The 24,602-nt window shown below is 39.3% G+C and overlaps 1 protein-coding gene across 5 annotated transcripts in view; it reads left to right on the forward strand.

Annotated features, from left to right (window-relative positions):
• Positions 1–24,602, forward strand: part of SDK1 (sidekick cell adhesion molecule 1) — a 589,097-nt gene that overhangs the window by 64,572 nt on the left and 499,923 nt on the right. Inside the window, exon 2 of one of the 5 annotated variants that reach the window (XM_053365838.1) lies at positions 3,077–3,214. The exons of the other annotated variants lie outside the window; for them this stretch is intronic. The gene's annotated coding sequence lies outside the window, so the exon portion shown is untranslated. The remainder of the gene's footprint in view (positions 1–3,076; positions 3,215–24,602) is intronic. 5 annotated transcript variants of the gene reach the window in all.

Consider the following 24,602-nt stretch of genomic DNA (forward strand, 5'->3'; position numbering starts at 1 on the left):
CAATCTTACATATAAAATACTTGATTGTCCAATTACTGCATTTGTGTTTTTCTGTCATTAGCTATATACTTTTATCCAGTGAACAAGTCAGTCATTAAGCAGCAGGTAGCAAAAACGATACATGAAATTTGGGAAGACATTTGTGTGAGTGACATCTTGTGGGTGATGTGACATGAAGCAGGAAAATAGATGCTCAGTCAATATGGTTATGAACTTATTGATCCAGGCTCCTGAACTACACCCTTCTTATTTTAAGCATCTTTACTTAAGAAATACTAGTATCTGTTCCTTAACTACAGTAAGAGCCAATTCATTTTCTTCTTTCTTTGTGAAGCGATTCTAATGATAGTTTCTTTATACCTCACTACTTCATGTCATTCAACCAGAACAGTGTACAACAATTTACTTACGCTTCCTGTTTGACAATAATGGCGTATACTGAACAAATTAGCGCTGGCGATTGTATATTATAATGCAGACATGTGCCTTATATTAGACCTGAGCTGCTGCCATAGAGTTGTAGAATTGGAAGGGACCCTGAGGGTCAATGAAATGTTACCTCTCACTCCCAAAAAGACACCAATGGACTTCTCTCAACAAATCAAACACCAGTCAAAGCCAATGAACTCAGCACAGGGTTTGTAATTTGTGAATCTTTACATATTTATTGGTCATGTCAGAAAAAATGTTCAGCACCAATACCATATTGGCCCAAATATAAGCCGCACTCGAATATAAGCCACACCTTTAAAATTGGAGGGGGGAAAGAAAAAATACCTGAATATAAGCTGCTCCATTTCTCACTGTTCCTGGTTGCGTACTGGGCGGGGGGAGGGGAGCTATGCTGCATTTACCCTTCCTTGCTCTTTCCCTTCCTGGCCTTGGGGGAGAGGACGGGGGACTACGCATGGGGCGGGTTCCACTTTGCTATGCTCCTGGTGCTGTTTGCCCTGTGCTCATGGCTGCATACCGTAAGGTCACAAATATAAGCTGTACTTTAACTTTTCATGGTCAGAATTTGGGGGAAAATGTGAGGCTTATATTCAGGCCAATACAGTATGTTTTCTGAAGACTAATATTAGCCTCATATTTTCAGTTTGCAGGAGTTTGGTTAGCAAAACCCTCCCACGTACCTTAGTAAAAATGTCAGTAATAACAATTTCTAACTAGTAGGTTCAGTTTTAACATGCAACTTAAAAATGGAAATTGTTCACACTCACATGTAGGAAGGAGAAGAAATTGATTTGTAACATTGAAGAGAGGCAACCTGGTTGGTGCTTATCACAGACACAATCTGCCATACTTACATTATGCAGATTAGAGCAATTTGGTAGTTATAGTGAAATGACATACACACAACTAACGAGGAAACTCCTTGTCATAGTTACCATAAAGCCCCCCTCATAGGCATTGTATTCCTGTTGAAGCAACTGAGCAATCCTATACCCACTTCTCTAGAAGTCTCACTGAACTCAGTGATACTTCTGAGTTAGCTATGCGTAGGATCGTGCCATAATTCTCTCTACAGACTTTGAACACTATTGATACAGTATTTGTTCTACATGTCCTCTGTCCATTTAACAATTTACAAGAATTTCTTCATCTCTTGGACTTATCTAAAGTCATTGTAGGCATAAATATTCACATAAAAACCTAAGAAGAGCCTGCTGGATCAGGCCAATGGCCCATCTAGTCCAGCATCCTGTTCTCACAGAGGCCAACTAGGTGCCTGTGGGAAACCAGGGAGCAGAACATGAGCACAAGAGCACTCAGAAGCATTGCTGTATCCAACTGTGGGGGTAGAGCATAGCCATCATGAATTTGTGTAATCTGGGTGACTTTAACATCTGCATGGAGGCTGCTGCTTTACAACCTAGGACTTCATAGCCTCTGTCCCAACCATGGGGTTGTATCAAATGGTCATTGGTTGAACACAATGAGCAGGGCAAACACTTGATGTAAAGCATTCTACTGTAATGGTCAGTCCAGCATGTGGTAAAGTTTGGGATGGTGGTGACAGTTCCTCCCTGCAAGAGTGATGGGCCCATTTGGATAGTCCACCTCACCCAAAGACTAATAGAATCATATCGTTTCCTTAAAATGCAATATGAGTGCAGCATAGTTTGAATGCTTAAGTGTTGCCATTGTTGCTATTATTCTTTAGTATGTGATATCTAACCTACAAGATGAAATAGGAGCAAGCCATTTTTAAGGGATCTTTGCCCTTAGAAAGCCTGGTTTGGCATTTGAGAATAATAAACACATTGAGCCTGTCATTCTCAGTAGCTTTGGCATATTTTGCAGAAGGTTGTGACAAGGTATTTCCAGCAATGCCTCTTTTTTCTGCTTCATTGTCTCATCATTGATGCTGCAACACAGTACATGTTTCACAAGACTCTGCTTTTCTGGATAGGCAGAAGAGGCATTCAAGTAGCAACAGTTAAAAGGAAGGAATTGAATGCTCAGATTCCTGCTTGTCACTTACAGGCCCAATCGTGACCTGACCGCACTGGCTGCCAATTAGTTTTGGGGCCCAATTCAAAGTGCTGGTTTTGACCTATAAAGCCTTAAATGGCTCAGGACCAAGGTACCTCAAAGACTGTCTCTTTGCATATGAACCGACCTGGACCGTGCGATCATCATCTGAGGCCTTTCTTCACATGAGAGGTCTGGAGGATGGCAACATGATAATGGGACTTTTCAGTGGTGGCTCCCCCCTTATGGAATGCTTTTCCCAGGGAGGCTTGCCTGGCACCTTTATTACATGTCTTTAGGCTCCAGGCAAAAACATTCCTCTTCTCCCAAGCCTTTGGCTAATTACAAAAAAATCTATGGCCTTTTAAACTGTGTCTGTATGTGGGGGTCATTGTTATTTTTTGTTATTATGTTATATATTTTTGAGTTTTTATATTATAAACTGCCCTTTGGATGAATTTTTCATTTGGAACTATTAAAGATACTGAGCAGATGTGATATAGTTTTCTAGGAAAATCCTGCTGCTGTGTTAGTTATCATTCATCCCTTTACATTAATTTTTTTGACTATTGAATAGTTTTTGTTTTGTTCTTTCATCCAGAGAATAATCAATACACAAATGCTCACTGGAGATTGAACAAAAGATGGATGTCTTCCAGAAAGAGATTTAATCAAGCAAGATATATATAAGCTAGTGGGGATGGCAGTTTTATCATTCCTTAGCCTTTCTGACTGACAGGTTAGTGCGAGAAAATGACATTACAGCTGAATATCTGTAAAATTTGAGTATTGCTTGATTGAAGACTTTATCAGGATTTAAATTAACCCTTGCTGCGAGTAGCTAAATAAGTCTGCTCTTCTCTCTCAGAGTCATTTTGTTTTGTCATACATACTCAAAACCATATCTATAAACAATCTGTAGGATTAGAGAAAAATAGGTTTAATTTTTTAATTATGTTAACTATGGTATAAAGATAATAAGCCATCTGATCACTGTCTGTTTAAAGGCTAGAATGAAGCTCTGAGTGCAATATCCACTTGGCCATCTAACATTCTAATTATGTGTAGAAGGGAAGCAGTTGTTTAAATCACATTTTGATGTCTCTGAAGAGCATTTGTGCATTCATGGAATGTGTACTGCTCCTCACTGAAACTCCCATGCAGTCACTCTACCAGGAAACCATGTGCTGTGCTGCAGTTTGTCTACTGAGTTTTCTTAACAACAAAAATGAGTGTAGTTTATTGAAACGTTAGCCATGTTTAAAATATTTTTTTTCTGTAATGGCCCCTGCATGCAGACTGAGAAGTTTGTTTTCCAATTACTTGAAAACCAATTTACAGCCATTTCAGTCTTTCTTTACCCTTGCAAAACATTGCATCTTGGTTAAAAATTACATACTGAGTTGGCTGTGGCCTGGTTCACATGCAGCATCAAGCCAGAGTTTAATGTTTTAAACAAACTATGGTTTAAAGCTAGCAAGGAATGTGTTAGTGCATTCTACTCAATAGTGCTTGATTTGTTTCTCCTCTGCTCCTACCCATACCACACTGAGAGGAAAGAAACCAGAGTTTGACTCCTGGGCTTAGCACTGCATGCAGACAAGCACTTATTATTGGTTTCTCCAAAGAAATCATGAGTGGTAAGCCAAGAATAAACATTGACTTCCAATTATGGTTTTTTTTGAGAACTGAACACTGTCTTGTTCATGTTAAACCATAGTTTGTTTAAAACGAGGCTTATTTTAAACTAGCATCATGTGCAAATGAAGCCAGTGTTTGAATTATGAAAGCAAATGCAATGGGGATTTGAATGAAATCCATAAACTCCGCCTTCTGGCCAAATTATGATTTTTCTGTAGCATTCCAAAAACTTTAGCTAAGAAGACGTCACAAAGAAATAAGCGAGGACCTCCTTTGTATCCCGCTCATAATAATTCAAACATACTTTGTTTTCTCTCAGAAACAATCAATTGAAATAGTAAGTGGTTGTACTGTATATTCCTATTCATTGGTTTCTGAGCTGAAATGTTTGGAAGGCATTATACTATATCCTCTAGAAAATGGGCAATGATCATTATTATTACAATTATCTCAACATGGTGAATATAGTCTCCTCCCCCATTTCCTCCTTGCAACAACATTGAGAAAGAGGAGGACAGGCCCAGGGGCATGCAAGGAGGTTTGTGGCGAAGTGGGAATTTGAACCTCGGTCTCTCAGATTCTAGTAAAATCTCTATGCACTAACCCACACTGACTGTACTGTATTCTGAAAGTATTTATATGGTATAAGTGAAATTTTAATGTAAATTTAACTAGCCTGAAGGAGTTTATAACTTCATTGAGCTTTAACACAATATACTTCTTTGGGTGACTATAGAATATGTGGAATTTAAACTTGTGATCTGAGCAAACAAAATGAGGTGAAATAACAAACTGCAATAGTGCTGTTTATGGTGCAGCAAAATAGTGCATAGTGACATTTTATTTCACTTTTCTGGGTGTCGGGTTTGTAGGGAAACTAGCCTCATATAACTATCATGCTTAAATCTAATTAATGCATGAAGGAAGTAAGCTGTCCTGCAAAACTTAACTAGGTCACTCCCCCTCACCTTGGGAGGGAGATCATCAAGCCTGGTTCATCCTGGTCTACCAGAGAAGCTCAACGTGTGAAGAGGTTCTGAGGTGGTTGCTCCAAGTTCAGACCACATGGCTCTAACAAGCCTTTCTTGAGAGTTCCTATACCAATAATTTAGACACTTCATCACTGTGACTAAGCCAAGTTTTCTGACTCATGTATGGCACATGAACCTGACCTTGGAAGAGCTTGTAAATTAACCAAATTTTAACTTACCAATTGTGTGGCCTTTTTCTATGCTAGGGGAAGACGGGAACCAGTACCAGAAGGGCATATTTGGGCATATTTGGGGGGAGCAACGATCTATGGGTACACTTTTGGAACTCACAAGGGCACATATATTAAAGGTCTAACAGTCTATATTTCCATGCTTTACATTGCTGCATATTTTGTGATTTTAAATTTCTGCTGGTGTTCTCACATCAAAGAATACTTTCCCCAAACCTGGATCTTGGCATCAAGGAATTCTCCTTTCATGCCTATTTTTTATTTGACACCATCATGGTTTGCATGCACCCATGGAAGTGTGCAGTATATAAAGTTTGGAGTAGGACTAGGGAGACCTGAATTCACACCACTGCTCAGCAATGTAGCTCACTGAGTCAGTCACAATCTCTGTGTAAACTACTTTACACAGTAGTTACAAGGATAAAATGGGGTGTGGGGACCATGTGTGCTTATTTGAACTTCTTTGTGGAAAGGGATGATATAATGTAGCAAATAGAATAAATAAAAAGTAGCATTTCCTCTCAATACACATGTGCATACTATTCACTTGATCCTATTCCTGAAGTTCATTATTATGATTATTTAGCACTTGTCTGTTTAGTAGGACCCATACCCAATTATTCTCCTTTTACTGGTTATTTCAAAGTAGTTTTCAAATGAAAGTTTTTCAAGAATGCAAAAAAAAATTCTTGTTATCCATTGACCTTTTGCAGATTTGTGTTCCCTGTTCTGCTCTGTGATGACTTATGGATTCACTGAACAGTTTGCTTGAAGGCATTTTTCTTATACTAGCCATTGGCATGAAAAGGCCGCTTTGATCTTCAGAATATTTTAACTAAAAAGATTAAAAGCAAAGCTAGTGGGCATTTATTTTCTGTTGAAAGTGGGAGTTCTTTCTTTGTTCATCTCCTGCTCAGTTTGCTTTAAATAGCATCCCAGCCTCACTATAGACATGAATGGGAAGACCCATGTTGGAAGAAATGTGTCTCCTCTTGTCATGTATAGTTTGCCTTTACTGTTTTAAAGGAAAGTCCATGTAAACACAGGTGCAGAGGTAAGAGACATTTGTAAACAGTTGGTCCAAAGGCCCATAAAATGCAAATGGATTAAAATATAGTGGAAGGTATAATTTGTCATAGCTTTGATGAAATGATCTGTTATGAGGTGCCTCAGATATGTTAGAGGTTTCAAAAAGAAGCATCTACAGTCTGCCCCTTCATTCCTAACTTGACTTCAAAATAGTCAGAAAGGAGCCCTAGATAGTTGCTGTCCTTAATCTTGGTAAAAGCCAATAAAAAGGCAGATCTAAACTTTGAGCAGATTAGATGTTTATACCTAGGGAATGTTGAAGTAGCTGGCCCTTCCAGCTACCAGAATCAATGTCTCTGTCGTTCTCTAGAAAAATTTGCCCACCCACAACATGCAAGCAGAGGCTCTTATTTGTAAGTAAGAAAGAGATTTAGATTGAGGCAAATAGCAGGTTCAGCAGCAGACACAAGGCTTGGGAGTCATGGTTCAGGAGTTCCAGAGAAGGGGGGAAAGTTCAGAACAGGATGGGATCAACAAAGACATTCCAACAAGTTTCCATGTCCTGCCTGTCAAGCTTTTAAAAGCAATGCTTGATGATTAACTCACCTGTGAGATTTACTCACCTTGTGGGAATGTCCAGCCTGCAAATGTGTCCTCTTCCCGGATGGGTGGGTCTTCTTCCTCCTGCAAGGCAGTGCTGGTTCTAGGCAGCAAGATTGCACCCTTCTGTTGGAACTCCTGTTTGTTTCCTTCAGCCTCTGGCTCCACCATTCCTCTTGGCTGCTCAAAGCTCTCCGCGGCCCCCACTGAGGCTCTTCACTCTGCCGGAAATTTGGGGAGAGGTGACAGTGGCATCCCTGCTCCCCTTTTCAGACTGGCTGTAGTTGGTGAGAAAAGAGATTTCCCCCCTCCTCCGACCCAGGTTTCTACCTTGTAGCCCCCTCTCTGTTTCTACCTCCTCCTCTTGCGTCAGAGCCTGACAATTCAAGCCTTATCTCAGCATTGCTGTGAGGCTTATGACAGAATTCACAGCCTGCAGACAATGATCAGAAACAGCCATTGTCCCTATGATTTAATGTAGAAAGGGACTCTATTTGCTGTATAGAAAGCCTACTCTGGTTTGAACTCCAAAGATAAAACATCCATAAAACTGTGGCTTAAATAAATGAAACTACTCTTTAGAATATTATAATTCTGATGGCTTGTTCACATATGAATTATTTTATTTCATCTTAAAACCTTCTCGGCTCCATGGTAGCTGCTCAATATTGTCTCACAATTAATGATTAGGTGCTGACTCTACATTTTCAGAATCATCTGTTTTTCACCTCAGTTGTGAATTCAGAATCTGAATTTGATATTCCAGTGGATGCTTTCTCCATTGTTGAATTCAAAATTAATTTCATATACCCAGACACTCAACCCCCCCCAAAGTCTCACATTTAAACCCAATTCCAAATTTTATGTTGGTCTGTCTATGATTTTAATATGTTCATTAAATTTTTTTGGCTCTAATACATTAATTTTATGGTGAGATTTGGTATTTCGTATTTCCCCTACAACAGTATAACATAATTCTATACTAAAAACATATGATGGCTAATTCATTATAAAGTGACAGAACTTTATATTAATTTTATATTTAAAAGCTTTTATTGTTCTTAGTTCTGGTGATTACACAACACAGCAGTGTTGGCTTTATGTACAAGTAGTTATCAATTATTCAGTCATGAGAAAAATGACTGAGGTCCAAATGTCCTATTAATTCATTTCAGTCTAGAAAATTTCTTATAATTGGCTTGGCAAGAAGAATGAGTGAGATTAGTTGCTAATGAGAAGATAAGTATAGTAATTTCTGCATGATGTAAAACTCTGATTGTCAGTAGGTAGTAATAGGAATTCAGATTATTTTTCATGGGACCTTGCTTCTTTGTGAGAGATCATTAACATTTTCTGATATTGTAAATTGAGTTATTTCACACCTGTACTTTTTTCACTAGGCATTAACCCTCCAGCCACAGATACTGATAAGTTTTGCTAATTAGGGAGTCATTAATGTAGTTAGGGAGATGAGCAATCAATTATGACTCATTCTAATAATCTAAACAAAAACTTAATTGCATAAATTCATCATGTTCTTTGAATCTTTATCAATGTAGCAAAAATGCCCATGCAATTGTGAGCAGCAAATCTTTATCATGTGAAAGTACCAATAGTTTTGTAAAGTGATAGTTTCAGTGACTGTTGAAATTCAATGGTTTTAATAAAAAAGATGCCACTTTTATCCTGTTTTCACTCCAACAATATAGTAGTAGTAGTAAACAAACGAACCATTTTGTTGCATGTCCTTTGTCCTAGCAAGAATGTTTCCATTCAATTTTATAGCCGGTCAAACCATGCTGTGCTCCACAGTCTTCCCACCCCCCCACCCCACAGTTTTCCAATTTTCTTTTTCCCAAGATGACACATACTCAATTGAAACAACATGGCTTATTACCTTTTAACATGGTTGTTGCCGAACTTTCCTCTGTTTTCTGTGCCATAAAAGGTTATCCTTTTGTAGAACTCTATCCAGGTGTTAACTGTTTTGCTCCAGAACACTGACACCAATTTTACAGTAATTGACTTTAATCTCAGAAAGTTCAGTTGCCTCTATGTGGACTTTTCCATCAACTTCTTTTATAATGTTAACATATGAAGTTACAAACAATTGAAAAGCCCTTCTAAGAAGACAAACCAAATTAGGACTATTAAACCTGACAAAAATGCAATGCATCATCTTGGGGAGCAGACTGTATGACAGAAATTGAAGGTAGCTCTGCTTGCCTTCAGAAGCTTATTTATTTGTGACAAATGTAGTCTCAGGCAGAAGTGGAAGTATAAGTCAAGTGAAGTATCTGAAGACAAAGAATATTTTATTAAATATATACTGTAGATAAATAGAAAATAGAAAAAAGTACAGAAGAATAAAGAACATTGCGTTTAGCAGTGCAATCTTAAGCTCACTAAGGAGAAAGACCTCATTGAGCTCATGTGATTTATATCTGCTTAAATATGATTAGGTTTGCAGTGTACATATCCTATGTATTAATGATCAGTTCAAAGTTTTAGGGAAACTACCAGGGAAATCCCTACTCACAGTGAAATGAGCTAACTAATCATATTATTTATTTCAGTTATTAATTTTCTCCCATGAAGCTACTCAAATACAAAAGCCATTACATATATAAAAAATAATTTTAAATCCAATAAGATACTGACAAGGATAACACTTCTTGAAAGAGCAAAGTCTTCAACACTAAAGAGACAATAGAGATTGTGCTTGCCTGATATGTTGTTGTTGTTTAGTTGTTTAGTCGTGTCCGATTCTTCGTGATCCCATGGACCAGAGCATGGACCCCATGGACCAGACCTGATATATAATGGCAGTGAATTCCAAAGGCTAGGTTCCACCACACCAAAGGTCCATTTCTGACACCCTGGTATCTGCAGGATGCTCACTCCTGCAGAACACAGGGAACAATTGCACATAGAATGGCTGAGACTATCTTTCAGGTCTTCTCATTTTCTAGTTAAAAACCACTCCATTTAGTGATTGGTTGGATGTTTGAAATGGAACACTAATATTCTGTATGTCTATTCAGAAGTGAGACTTATTGAATGGAATGGGCCTTATTCCCAGGTGAATGTGTGTAGGGTTGCTTCCTGCACACTGCTTAACTATGAGGTGCATTTGTGGGTATCTTAAGAAGTGGTAGTGGTGACCATGTTATGGAGTGACATCTCAGGATTTATGTGTGAATTAAGACCACATATTCAAAACAGTATTAGGCCTGTAATTATTCGTAAATAGATTCTCAGGTAGCTTGTGTAGTTCCCTAATGATACATGACTTGTATCATTTGTCATGGGAAACAGCCAGAGGAGCCTGAGCGAGCCATCAAAGGAATGTCAGAAGACTGCTGCTGCATCCAGGCGAGGGCCCTGCATTAGTCACCTCATGGGTGCAAAAGTCTGAGGTCCTAATTGCTCTCCCACTGTAAATCCAGAGAGAAAAATCTGCATCTAAATAACACATACTTTATCGGCCTTGAGAATCTCCAATGATTATATTTATTAACTTTGCCTTCTATTGTGTGTGTGAGTATATATATATATATATATATAGCACCTAGATTCCTCAAACCTTTATTAAATGTATCCTGTTATTGCAACTGGTACATACAATCAGCAGAATTAGTGGGTAATGAGGTGGTGTTGCACATTGCACCACTTGAGATTGCAGGACAATTTGCATTTTTAATGTCCCTTCATACGGTGAAAGTATGCATCTGTACTGGAACTATTTTTAAACTATTTTATCTATGGGATTGATTGCAATTGTTTTTTATATGAAACTGTTTTAATTGGTTTTACACTTTTCTTGTTTCATGGTTATAACTGCTTTTATTTGTTTTATAATTGTATATTTTGCTGCTGTAACCTGCCCTGGGACTTTTTGAGTAAAAAAGGGTGTGTGTGGGGGGGGAATCATAACAAACAAATAATTAAATTACTTTTTAAAAGACCCCAACAAAACTTGCCCATAAGTAGAAAAACTGTCTGTAGGTCTAGGCTATCCCTTTTCCTTTCTCCCTGCAGTAGCAGCTTTCTATATGCCAGAACAAATATTCAAAAAAATTGCAAATTTCCAAGGAGTTTGAACTGTCACAGGGTAGAGCAGGGCTGGGGCACCCTTTTCAGCCCAAGGGCTCCATTCCTTTTGGCAACTATCATAGGCCAATGTGCCAGGGATAGGCAGGGCCAGAGGCAAAAGTTAGGGAAGTAATGAATGCACATTTTACTTTTGTATACTCACCATTGGTATAATTAGAAAGCGTTACGGTCCTTGAATGAAATTACAAAATGATTTCAACTGAAGATAACAATGCAGTTTGCTTTTATCCATCAAGAATAAGTAGAAAGTGGCACACGATCTATGTGTAATTTCTCTTACAAGGCAGAAATGTAAACATTTGGAAAGACGTACCCATAGTACTGGGATGTGGGTGGCACTGTGGGTTAAACCACAGAGCCTAGGACTTGTCGATCAGAAGGTCGGCGGTTCGAATCCCTGTGACGGGGTGAGCTCCCGTTGCTCAGTCCCAGCTCCTGCCCACCTAGCAGTTCGAAAGCACGTCAAAGTGCAAGTAGATAAATAGGTACCATTCTGGCGGGAAGGTAAATGGCGTTTCTGTGCGCTGCTCTGGTTCACCAGAAGTGGCTTAGTCATGCTGGCCACATGACCTGGAAGCTGTACGCTGGCTCCCTCGGCCAATAAAGCGAGATGAGCGCCGCAACCCCAGAGTCAGTCACGACTGGACCTAATGGTCAGGGGTCCCTTTACCTTCACTTTACCCATAGTACTGCTGCCTTGGTTGTCTGAAGATTTTATGGGAATGGGATGAGCAGATTTGTGGGATCAATATGTTCAGTTCTGTTGATGAATTCAGGCAGTGAAAAGCTGCATTAGAATAATGCAACTGGGAAGTTCAAATGGGACCTCTAACTAATAAGCACAACCAGCAACTTGTCACACTTATTTGCTGATTGGTGATGTTTATATAAAGGGACATCTGGAGTTTACTAATTAAACAGCTTATAAGTGATAAGTAATAATGATTAATTATCACCTTGACAATCAAAATCATCATCCTTTAGAAACTTTTGTTTACAAATGCAGAGTGCATATATGAAAGCTGTCACCTTGTTAATAATTGAGCTATTTTCCCAGATTTAAAACAGCACCAATAATTTCTGAGAAACAGACCAGTGTTTTTCTCCTCTCAAAAGGGGAATCAGATATCTGGTTCATGCTTGCTTTGTGACAAAACAATAAAAGAGGTAATGGCTCACAGTTGTGGAAACTTTTTCACCCTGAGGGTCACATTCCCTCATGAACAACCTTCTGGGGGCCAGATGCAAAAGCTGGTGGAACAATGTAGGTGACAGAAATCTGCACATACCAGAGGTTTCTATACAAACACATATACCGGTAACTCCATCTCCCAACACATGGCCTCTCCCCAATTTCAAACTCTGCACTCCGCACTCTCACCCTATTCCTCCTCTGACCAGTATCCTGTCTACGTGGGGCTCATTACACCCTTAATGTCTAGTCAGTATATGGGTGTTAATAGTTACATTTCTCAAGAATCTATATTAGCCTATATGCAGGAATACAGATATAATCTACATACAGTGGCCTTGTTTGCATGCCATGGTAAACCAAACTGTAGCTTATCAGGCCCCTGGGAATGTGCTGGCTCCTTTTCCCAGTCCTTTTAGCACAGAACATGGCACACCGTAAGGTAAATTATAGGACAAACCAGATCATGCTTAAGGAGGAGAGTGTCGCCATGTGCCGAAAATCCAAGGACGGAGCGAAGGTGGTATGAGCTCCTCTCTGAGAGCCAGCATGTTTGTGTGGTCTCAGTAAGCCATAATTTGGCTTACTGTGGCATGCAAGCCAGGCCAATGAGAATGGGAAGCTTTCCACAGCTACTAACAGCTGTAGGAGGAATCATTTTGCCCTAGTCTTTCAGCTTTTGTCTGTCTACTCTCCTTGGTATTACTGCATTATCTGTCTTGTACAGACATAGGCAGGTGCACATTTGTTAAAGGACTGAAAGAAAAATCAAAATATTTATTTGAGCTTTTGATGGGATTAATTTGATTGCTTAAAAACAAGGCAGCATTTTTTCCTTCACAAAGTGATGGGGGAAAATTCATAGAACTAAAAAAAGGAAAGTTCATATATCCTATTTCTGTAGGATTATGAAAATATGAAAGCACATTGTCCCTAATGGAAAAATCACTGTGAATCAAATTTTGTAGTCTGTACATTTAGTCTCTCAACCATTTGATCCAGCAATGGTTGAAGACTATACATGTTTGTGGCTGCAGAAATTTATTCCTGGAAATTTCATGGCACTGACTGTTTCAAGATCTATGTAAGAAAGAAGTAGGCAAAGTTAAGTGAACTTGATTTGACTTTACATGCATGCTGAGAGGGGAAGTAGTAGAGCAGACATATACTAAACATTTTTTAATATGGATCCCAGCAAACATTATTTTTTTACATGGATCCCAGTGGCAGGAGAATATAACAAAAGCTAGCCTCCAGACTGGTAAGGTCTACCCATGTTCCCTCTCAGCTTCTTGAGTTCTTCTCAGCAACACATCCACGTCCCTCAGCAGCCATTTAAATTTTGTTGAGTTCAATAGGAAAGTGGGCATAGAATTGCAACCTAAACTGCTGCTGATGTGAATGTTGAGTGCTGAAATACCAAGAGAGCAATAAGGTCTTCCTGCCAGTGTTTCTGATACTGGAATATGAACCATTTTGCTACCATGTAAGCCTGGGTTCCATTTCCTCTGACATTCAGAAATGCATATAGTGCAGCAATACTTAGACACCAGCAAACTGATAAATCTCTGAATGGTTAGTACCAAACTGTCTTATGTTAATTCATTCTGGAGCAATCCAAACCAATTACAGATACAATATGGAAGAGCAAGCTGCCACTGTTCTCAAGAAAGAAGTCTTTTCTAAAGCAGGAAGGTCCATGTCACAATACTGAATAATGGTCATGCTTTTTTCTCCAGATTGTACATAGTACAGTGATCCTGAGATGGCAAAATACATGTTCAGGCATGAGAACCAGTCATTGCCTCCACTGTTTGCAAACTCTAGTGAACTCTGGTAGCAAAGCAGAACATCTCTTGGAGCTCAATACACTAGCAGATGAAGCCTTTGTTTTATCACTTGTCTGCTGCCCTGGGCTTGTTTGGGAGGAAGAGTTTAATATTAATTAAATAAATCAATATAATTTAATAAACAAACAAACCCTGAAATTGTCTGTAGTGGTCCCAGATAGTGGTGTAATAGATTGAATGCTGTCATTGGGAACGTCACAAGCATTTCAAGAATACACTGACAGTTTTCCTGCCCTATATTTTGCAATGCCTAGAGTATGTTTACAAACTAGACATAGTGTGGGATGTCTACATCAAAGGTAGGCAGCAAGCAGAAAGAAAAGAAAAGAGGCAAAAGTGTGGGGTGTCGGTTGATAGAACTGCCTCCTTTGCTTTGATAAAGATAAAACTGATCTGTTCCATCTGTTGACAGAAGATGTTAATTTTTTTAAAAAGGCAAACAAGTGTACAACACCTTGGAGGTTCAAGTACCATGGTCACCAGGCAAACAGTACAACAATTGCATTGAACCATGCTTTCATGAGGAAGCTGTCACAAATACGATGTTGCATGCATCAGGTGCACCACATACCAGTCAGCAAATGTCCAGGAAAGCAGTGGTAGCTGGATTTTATCATCATTGTGTTCAGCTTGTAACACATTTCAGTCACTTTGGTATGGGCAAACACCACCAGCACATGAAATTTCAGCCAGTTTGAACCCAAGGTAAACAAATATGTTAACTGTGTTAATATTCTCCAGGTACAATATGATGTCTTTCTTTGCTGAGAAAGCTAAAAAGCTAGTTTGTGACATATGGAACATATTTCCAGATGTCTCGAACATTTCTTGCAGTAGCCCTGACGAAACCATGGTACTACTTTTAAAAGGATTTTTTGTAGTTCTGCATGGTAGAACCAGTTGATTGTGTGAAGTCAATCAGGCAGGGAAGCCTCTGTTTTCAAGAAGGTCATGATACCTAGAGAATATTCTCTGCCAACACAGGCATCTGTCACATACCACAAAAATGGAAGGTATGTATGGAGGAAAGATTTCAAAGAGATCCAAGGTAACCAAGTCCTGCAAATTGAAGTTGGGGAAGGAAAGGTGGAATCAAGGGCAACCAAAATGGATAACTCTTGGCCAATCTCAGGAGAAGTGCTATGAACTGATACATTAACTTGCATGTAGAGGCCCATGCAAATGCTGCAAGGCCAGCCTTAATTGCACTGCTCTTTGGCACTGTGAAGGAAACTGTTTTCATAAATAATTTGTCTTGAATAATAGGGCAAATACTTTGCAGAGTGAATGTATGACATAAACAGAACAAGTTTCTAGGTTTCCAACTGATTTATGAAATATATACATTACCATGACCATATTCAGTCTCATAATACAATATCAATTTGCATGCACAAACTGTAGAGAAATTTGAATCAGATTGTCTTGCTTTTAATCCCATTGCTTCCTGTCTGTCATAGATAATATGTGTGGAGTGCAAGGTGTCAGCCAGAGGAGGGACTCAGAAACAGTACAGGACCCAGCAACACAAGATAGGAGAAAAGGGCTGTTGTGCACTCAACCACAAGGGAGCAAAGAAGCTACAAAGAGATTGAAGAAGCCAGGATGAAGGGTGGAGCTATTAGGTGGGAAAAGTGAAAAGAGGGAGCAGGGGGAAGATGAAGGAGAGAGGGAAGATGCCCATAGAGAGAGCAGGAGGCTCAGAGAGGAGTGGTACAAATGGCAATACAGTGCTGATGCCACCACCAGTTGGGCTTAGCAGGTTTGATGATTGGGAACAAAGGCTGCTGCAGCAGCAGTAGCCTACAATGGTGAGGTCAACTAAATCAAAAGCAACACATCCAGCCCACATAGCCAAGCATCTTAAGAGAAGGTATTTTGTAAGAGACTAAAGGGAACAGATGAAATCAAACCGGCTGCATTGTTTTGTTGTTGTTGTTGTTTTTTTGTCAAGTGGAAACAGTCCTCTATATTGTGTTGGAACCCCAACCAGACTTTTTCCTGTGCTCTTCACTATGGAACTCTGCTGATCTGGAACTATATGACACCGAGCCATCTCTGGAAAGCCCAGGTGCTGTGACACTGTGCTTGCCAAATGATGAAACAGCTGTTTGAAGTTCTTCTCAAAGTGTTATCAGGGTCATAAAATGAAACCTTAAGGAAGACAAACTAAAATCAAACAGTAGTGCTCCATGTACCAAATGGCTTAATCTTTTTGAGGAAAATGTGACATTTTTTGTGCTTTAAAGGGCTGTAATTCATTCTGTCTTCTGCTGAAATTAAACAAATGCAGCTAGGCATGTGGCACATGTTTTGTGGAAATACTGCACAATGTTTATGGCTCATTGAGAAAGGTTATTTAGTATGAATAAATTCAAATCTCCATCCTGATTAAACATGACAGCATAAATAAGTTAATTTATAAGAATATAGAACATGGTTGGATCAGCTAATATCTTTATTTGACCAATATCTGCTGGTGGTGAGGCATGCTTTCTAGAGCATTTGGTCCAGGTTTGTGAGTCTAGAAATGCTTATTGATCCCATAAATGCTCACGTTATTCTATGTTGCTATGTAGCTATTTTCACAGAAAACCATGAAGGTTCAGCAGTTGATTTCTTGTAATTCAAAGCAATTCTAGATTTGGCAAACATGTTTTCAATATTAACGCTAAGCTTAACCAGTTGTTTACTAGCAAAATAAATCAACTGTGAAAGAAGTAGGTTTGCTTCCACGGGACCAGCTTTATCACTTATCTGAGCCAAGTGGATAATGACTGTGGGCTCCTTGGAGATTATATATCTGTGCTTTGAGATGGAAACAGTGGGATAAGGAAGGTGGGTGCTCTAGGTACAACTTTCAAAATTTATGGCTTGTTAATATGTCACATAAATTGAAGACAATAAACAGTACCCCTTAATTGCAAAAAGTAAAAGCCTGTCACTGGTTATTACTTAGACCAGGCTTGGGGAACCTGTGACTCTCCAGCTCTACAACTTCCATCAGATCCACCCAGCATAGCCAATATTCAGAGATAATGGTAGTTATAGAATAATAGAATTGTAGAGTTGGAAGGGACCCCATAGGTCATTCCTGCAATGCAGGAAACTCAACTAAAGCTTCCATGACAGATGGCCATCCAACATCTGCTTAAAAACGTCCAAGGAAGGAGAGTCCACAACCCCTGAGAGAGTCTGTTCCACTATCAAACCACCAGAAAGTTCTTCCTGAAGTTTAATTGGAATCTCCTTTCTTGTAACTTGAAGCCATTAGTTTGAGTCCTACCCTCCAGAGAGGGAGAAAACAAGTTTGTTCTATCTTCCATGTTACAGACTTAAGATATTTGAAGATGTGATTTGTCTGCCATTACTTGTTTTTGAAAAACCCATGCTGGGTCTTAGTACTCACAACATCCTTTTCTAAGTTCTCATACTGATCATTTAATGATCTGTTCTAGGACCTTTTCTGGTACTGACATCAAGCTGACCTTTCAGTAGCTACCTGGATCATCTCTCCCCCCCCCCTTTTGAAGATGGGGAAAACATTTGCCCACCTCCAGTCTGGAGGGACCTCACCTCTTCTACAAGAATGCTGAAAGGTTATAGATAGTCTATACTTAAAAACATACGAAGGACTACAAGTACCTCATATGTTATTTAGGGTGCAATCCTAATATTGGTTGCTGCCTATCAGGGCAACAACAGTATCCATAGCCCTGCTGAGCCTACCAGCTGGGGCAGAAGGTGGAGGAGCAGACAGATTGCTGAGCTGATACCATCATATGGTGACAGTGGGGCTGGCTTGAGATCTGATGAATCCCAGACTGGCTCAGCCCCTCTTTTTCCTAGAATGCCCCATTTGGGGGCATTTCACCTTATTGTCACCACCAGGGATCCTGTGGGTGTAAGTGGGAATTCTGCACTGGTGAAGAGGCAAAGGTATTACTCTGCAGACTGAGGCTGGAAGTGGATCACCTCTGTCCAATCCAACCCCATCCCAGGCCTGACACAAAAGGGCATTTGGATGCCTCTGCCAGGTGGAAAATCAGATTCAGGAAATGTTATTTTCACTGAAGACTTTTTGAAATCTAGGGGAATTAAACACAGCTTCTTTGGACTAAGCAAATACATTTAAACACAAGAATTAAGACCGGTTGATACAAGCCTATTGCTGTGACTCCTGATCAGTGGCTGGCATTGATGGAAGTTGTAATCCAATAACAGTTGAAGAGCCAAAATACAGTAGATACGTTGTATTTTTTCTATGCACACTATAAATGTTTGTAATTTGCTGTGATTGCGATAAAATTATTCAGAGAGCAGAATTTTGTCAGATTAAAATGCAGTCCAATAGCTTTGTGATAATACAAATGAATGAAATGAAACCTTTCTCTTCAGAATTAGTTAATGAGTGCAATGCCCTCTATATTATATTTTCATACACAAATGTCTGAAGACAATAAAAGCTCTGTAATTTTCTCCTCCTGCTTTTGTAAAATACATCAGAGTACAAATATCTCTCTTTTTTTTGTTCCATGTGAAACACTTTATGCTAATGGAAAAGTTAGTTTCATTGGGTAATCTATTTTATGTAAATTATATGAAGTGTTCCAGTCAAATGATGTTTGAATATTTGCTAAGTGTTTCTGAAGTAAAATATTTATTGGCACTTACACTATTAAACATTGCAGTACTATTAACTACCATATTTCTGGGGTGTGTGGGTGTGTGAAAAGTGGCATTCCCTCCTGTTTGTACCAGCTTTGGGGAGCCAGGAAGTGAAATAATAATATATATACGGCAAAGTTGAATAGCCTAAGCGACAATAAATATTCCTTTAGGGGAAAGTATGTGTTAAAGATTTCAAGCAAATATCCATGACAAATATTGATGTTTAGAGGTGATGAAAGAAAACTAGATGCTCACAAAATCTTTCTTGAAGGTACCTTTGTTTGTTTTATTGTTGTCAGTGGCATTAAAGGCACGTCCAACCTGCTTGTACGTTATTTCCCCCCACAGTGATGTATGATCTACCGTCCATAATAACTCTCTTTTTATGACTATAGAAATCATAGCTGCTTTATGATGAAAGAAATGCCTAATAGTCACTCCTGTTCGAAAGTGGGTTTCTGAAACAGCAGGAGTGAGATGGTTTTTGCAAATTGCAATACAATATTAGATACGGAAGAGTCTGAACTTGTAATGTCTGTCCCCTCCCAGAAATGACATTTAATTATAGTACTAGCTTTCCAGATAGCAGGTACTCAGTATGGTGTATTTTAAGATTATGCAATTTGTGGGAAAGGACATAAAAAGAACTTTTTAAGAAGGGGGTAAAATATATGCACTTTGATGAAGAACCTTTAAAACATGCACTGGCTGTCAGGGCAACAGCTTTGCTTTGGTGTACCTTATTTTCACATGAAAGTTGTTGTTTTTTTAAATCATTTGACAAATACTGTCAAACATGGTAACCCCATCTAATCCCTTCACTGCACATCTTAATCCCTGATGGAGTGTTCTCAAATAGATGGGCTGTGAGGTTAGGGAGTTTTCAGATGTGATGTCTCTGCAGTCGTCTCCCACTGACAGATGCAGTGACCTTATCACACAGACAGCTCTATACAGCGTGACAGCTCAGCCATCTGGCTTGTATTGATCATAATTGATTTAAGGAAACTGATCCTCCAAAGCTAGATGTTGTTAAACCCCACAGCAAAACTTGACATACTTTTTATTTGGAGATTTGGACCCTCAGGGATCTCTACTCCAAACCCTTTGTTTTGTCCAGTTCAGTGGCTTAATTCTTCCATGCATATCATCCCAACTCTGCTAAAACTTTATTATATTAATAGAATGTATCATACATTCTGGGTTAAATAGAAAATGATATAACTAATTAAAACAGAAATGAATTGTAAAAATGGCTGGTTAAAATTACTTTGTTTTTCTACAAGGGTAGTTAAAGGTTTTAGGTTACTCTTCTTTTGAAAGAAGGGAGGAGGTATTCCCTCCTGCAAAATCAACTACTGGTAAATTGGCACTGCCTCCCTTCTGTTGGTAAGAATGTTTTAGGATGTAATTAGGTGATATCACCATTGATGTCTTCTACTAATTTATGAGTAGAGGGCGATGTTTATGTTACAGATTTATTGTAATGTATGATGTTGGTCTGTTGTTTTTGTTTTGCTTTGGTTCTTGTCTGTTTTTTGTAAGTTTTAGCGGTTTTAAATTTGGAGCTTTAAGTACATTATGTTGGTATGGGAAACTGTCGTGTGATGGGCCAATGGCCGTAATAAAGTTCAATACAATACAATAGAGTCTTACAGAACTTGTCTGTGCATCTGTGGTTGACAGAGAGAACTAGTCACCTGACACCACAATGGTACTGGGTGACCCATTTTCCTTTGCTCATGTGATCTGAAATCAAACCATGTGGGCAAAAGAACAAGTGGTTGCAACTGCTGCCATGATCATTACCAAAAGTAAAGGATGTGCTGGCACCATTAATCAGTTGATCCATCACATCTGCAAATTCAACTTATGGCCAGGATACATCTTTATCTATCCCAGATAAAGGGTATGGAAGGTGAGCATGGCATGACCAACCAGTCTTGCAGGTCAAATGGGGAAGCCTGAGTGGCCAGATTGGACCCACAGGCCAGGGGTCCCTCACCATGGCAATATATGGATCTACTGACTTATTTTGGCAGCCTTCTTGGTATTCTGACCCCCCCCCCCAATATTAGAATTAGAATTATTTTCTATCTTAAAAGTATTTTGTCTGAGCAACATTTGGTGCCAAAAAATTCATTCTCATTCTCTCTCTCTTGGGATAGGAAACAAATGTGAACCTGCCCCTTCCCTTCATACCCCAATCTGTGCAGATGAATGTTTTCCCCATGTAGTATCCAGGCTTCCATCTTGCCTTTGCCTTATGCTGTCAGTCAGTAAAACAACTTGTGAACCACACTGATGCTACTACAGACCCTCTGGTGTCCTGCTGCTTCTCTTGCGCAGCAGCTTTTGGTTACCTGTCAGCATGGTAAAGTCTCTAATACCCAAATGTATCCATACAGTTTGGGGGGGGGGGAAGTTCATGCCATGGGATTGACTTGAACAAGGTATATTCCAATGTCTTTTCTGAGGGTTTGTAATAAACCTGGAGCCATTGTTTAACCCAGTCACCTAATCTCTTCTGCAATCTGTTTGCAATAAAGTTTTTTTTTAAAATGATGTCAACATTTTGTTCAGCTGCTTTTATTTGCTGCAGAATAACTATTACCATATTTCACTTCAGACATAATAATAATAATAATAATAATAATAATAATAATAATAATAATAATTTTATTTATATCCCGCCCTCCCCAGCCGAAGCCGGGCTCAGGGCGGCTAACAACAATCAAATAATCCAACAATCAAATAATCCAACATTCTAAAAATATTTCATTATTAAAATTAATTAAAATCAAGTTGATGGCAACCATTAAGCAAAATTCTGTGCAGGTTGCCAGAGGAGGGAGTCAGGCTGCGCCCTGACCAAAGGCCTGGTGGAACAACTCTGTCTTGCAGGCCCTGCGGAAAGATGTCTGGTCCCGCAGGGCCCTAGTCTCTTGTGACAGAGCGTTCCACCAGATTGGAGCCACAGCCAAGAAGGCCCTGGCTCTAATTGAGGCCAGCCTAACCTCTCTGAGGCCTGGGACCTTCAGGATGTTTTTATTTGCAGACCGTAGGTTTCTCTGTGGGGCATACCAGGAGAGGCGGTCCCGTAGGTACGAGGGTCCTAGGCCGTATAGGGCTTTAAAGGTTAAAACCACCACCTTAAACCTGATCCTGTACTCCACCGGGAGCCAGTGCAGGTGGTATAGTACCGGATGAATGTGGTCTTGCAGCGAAGACCCCATAAGGAGTCTCGCCGCGGCATTCTGCACCCGCTGGAGTGGAGGGCAGCCCCACGTAGAGCGAGTTACAATAATCCAGTCTGGAGGTGACCGTCGCATGGATCACAGTGGCTAGGTCAGGGCGAGAGAGATAAGGAACATGAGGAAGGAATTCTGGCCCAGCAATGAAGACATACTCCAATTCAGTTTGTATACATGTGCACATGCTAGAACAATCCCAGAAGCAAAAACAATAGCATGAGTCACAGTAGATGGCAACAAATGGGCAGGGGAATATTTATTGGAAGGGTATGGACTGCTCTGATGCAAATTGTCAAGTTAGGAGGGATTTTCTTCCATATCAGATAGGCTAGTGATTCTTCATTGTTGCTTTTACATTAGTAGCAACTGAATGTTAAATTTTAAAATCATCTGCATCAGTGTATGTATTTGTAGCTGAAACTTCTTAGATATTTCTTTTACAAGTCCACCAAGCATAATAAAATGCCCCTTCATATTTTTCGCACTTCCAGCAAACATTTGGAACACCTTTATACATTCTAAATAATTTAACCATGTTTACTCTTGGCACATGTTAACATCTTGTTCCATCTTTATATCTTTCTTATATGGGCTATTCCGTTAGAAATGTATACATACACCCCAGGCTGAGCTTCAATTAGATGATATTCAGTATATACTGTTGTATGATTCTTCTAATACATTGCATTTCTCTCCATTAAAATGGCAGTTTGTGTAAGGTTAGCTGCATCAGTATCTTCACTTTGCAAACTGTGAATGGGTATAAACCAGAAATATTTATTTTTTTAAAAAAATATTTATTGGCATTTTCAAGAAACACACAACAGACAAAAACAAGAAATAAACAAACCAAAAAAAACACAAAAGTACATAGTATTCAAAACTAAACAAAAAAATGGAAAAAACACATAAAGTTTCTGATACTTCTTATTCTTAACCTTATTTCTCAGACCTCCTCACACCTCCCCTTCTTGTATTCCAATTTAAATTGTCAGTTCAGCAAGTCCTTAACTTATTTCTTTACCTTAACTTAAACATTTGTTCTAACATACTATTGTTTTGCTTTACTTCTTTTTTCCATTTCCTCAATTTATTTTTAACAGCCTTATTTTCAATTAATTTAAAGAGAAAAAAAAACCAGTTTTACCCTATTAAAGTCACACATCAATACTTATACCCCATTAATTATTCTTAAACCTTTTTCCTAAAGTCGACCAAAATTTCCCTTCCACGATTTACCCAATTTCCTTACCATTAACAAAATATAAAAAGCAAATTATCCTTATGTACCCTTTGGGTTCCCAACCTCCACCCACCCTATTCCCGGTTCCAGTCCCCAACCAATATCCATCAGTCTTTATGTTATTTATTTAGCCTGGAGATCTCACGTCCGAGGCCCTTGTATCTCTCTCAGTTCCTTTCTGCCGGTCTCTTTGATAGTCCTTGATGTTAAGCCCCAAGTCTCGGAGGGGCTCCGGCCCAACAGAATCCATGTTGCTTCCAGCCAGTCCTCCATACTTAAAAGCAAAGCCTATGGGGTGCTCCAACTCTTGTTTCAAATTTCTTTCAAATCCAAATGTCTCCAAAGCTCCAGCTTTCACCTTCAACAAATTTGTAATCCTCAGGTCTTCAGATCTCCTCCAAAGGGGATCTCTCCATTTTCCAGACTCCCATTCAGACCAGGCTTTCCACATCCAATTTTTATTATCCTTTTTTATCATCATGTCAGGCCTCATATTGTAACTCTCCTTTAACTCCTGCAAATCTCCTGCTCCTCCTTCATTTTCTTCAAAAACAGCATATTGCTCCATCATATCTACACTTTCAGTTTCATTTATTTGTTCAGTTGAACAGGCTTCCTGTTTCAAGTCCTTATCAAGCTCAAAACTGTTGTTTACTGTCCAGTATAGTAGTGATACCTCTGTAGACAAAGCATTGTATTCATCTTGCAAGTTTCCCAAGAGAACGAGTGCTCTGTCCAATTCTGCTTGGAATTTACATACTCCAACCATTTTTGTGATGTAATGTCCCTATTACCCCTCTAGGGGGATTTTAGATCCTTAATGTTCCTTTCAGCTCAAAACCAAAAGTCCAGTTGTTTTGTATCAGCCCTCCTTATTTTCAACAAGTTATACCAAATAAACCAGCAAAAACAGCAGAAACAATGTTCTCTTTTTCCAGCTGACAACTAGCTGACTAACAGCTCACTTGACAGCTGTCAAAATCTTCAATGCAACAGGCTTTCTCGTAGGACGTTCCCGGGTCTCGGGGGGGTGGTGGTGAAATTTCAGCTCCCAAAATTCTTTTTATCCTCCAGTAAATCTTCTTATAATGTCAAAACCGTGAAGTCAGGATCTTTCGTTGAAAAACAAGAAACAGATTCTCTCGACCTTAGCTGCCCAGTCCTTTGCTTTAAATTGTTTACAAAGGGGGGGGTGGACTTCCTTTTTAGCCCCTTCCCGCTCGTTCCAAATCCAAAATTAGAAATTTTTAAAGTTCCAATCTCCGTATTACTCACGGGTTTATGTTTTGGAGTCCAATCGGTCTTGGAA

This window comes from Podarcis raffonei, chromosome 14, assembly GCF_027172205.1.
Source record: "Podarcis raffonei isolate rPodRaf1 chromosome 14, rPodRaf1.pri, whole genome shotgun sequence".
In the NCBI taxonomy this organism is placed as follows: domain Eukaryota; kingdom Metazoa; phylum Chordata; class Lepidosauria; order Squamata; family Lacertidae; genus Podarcis; species Podarcis raffonei.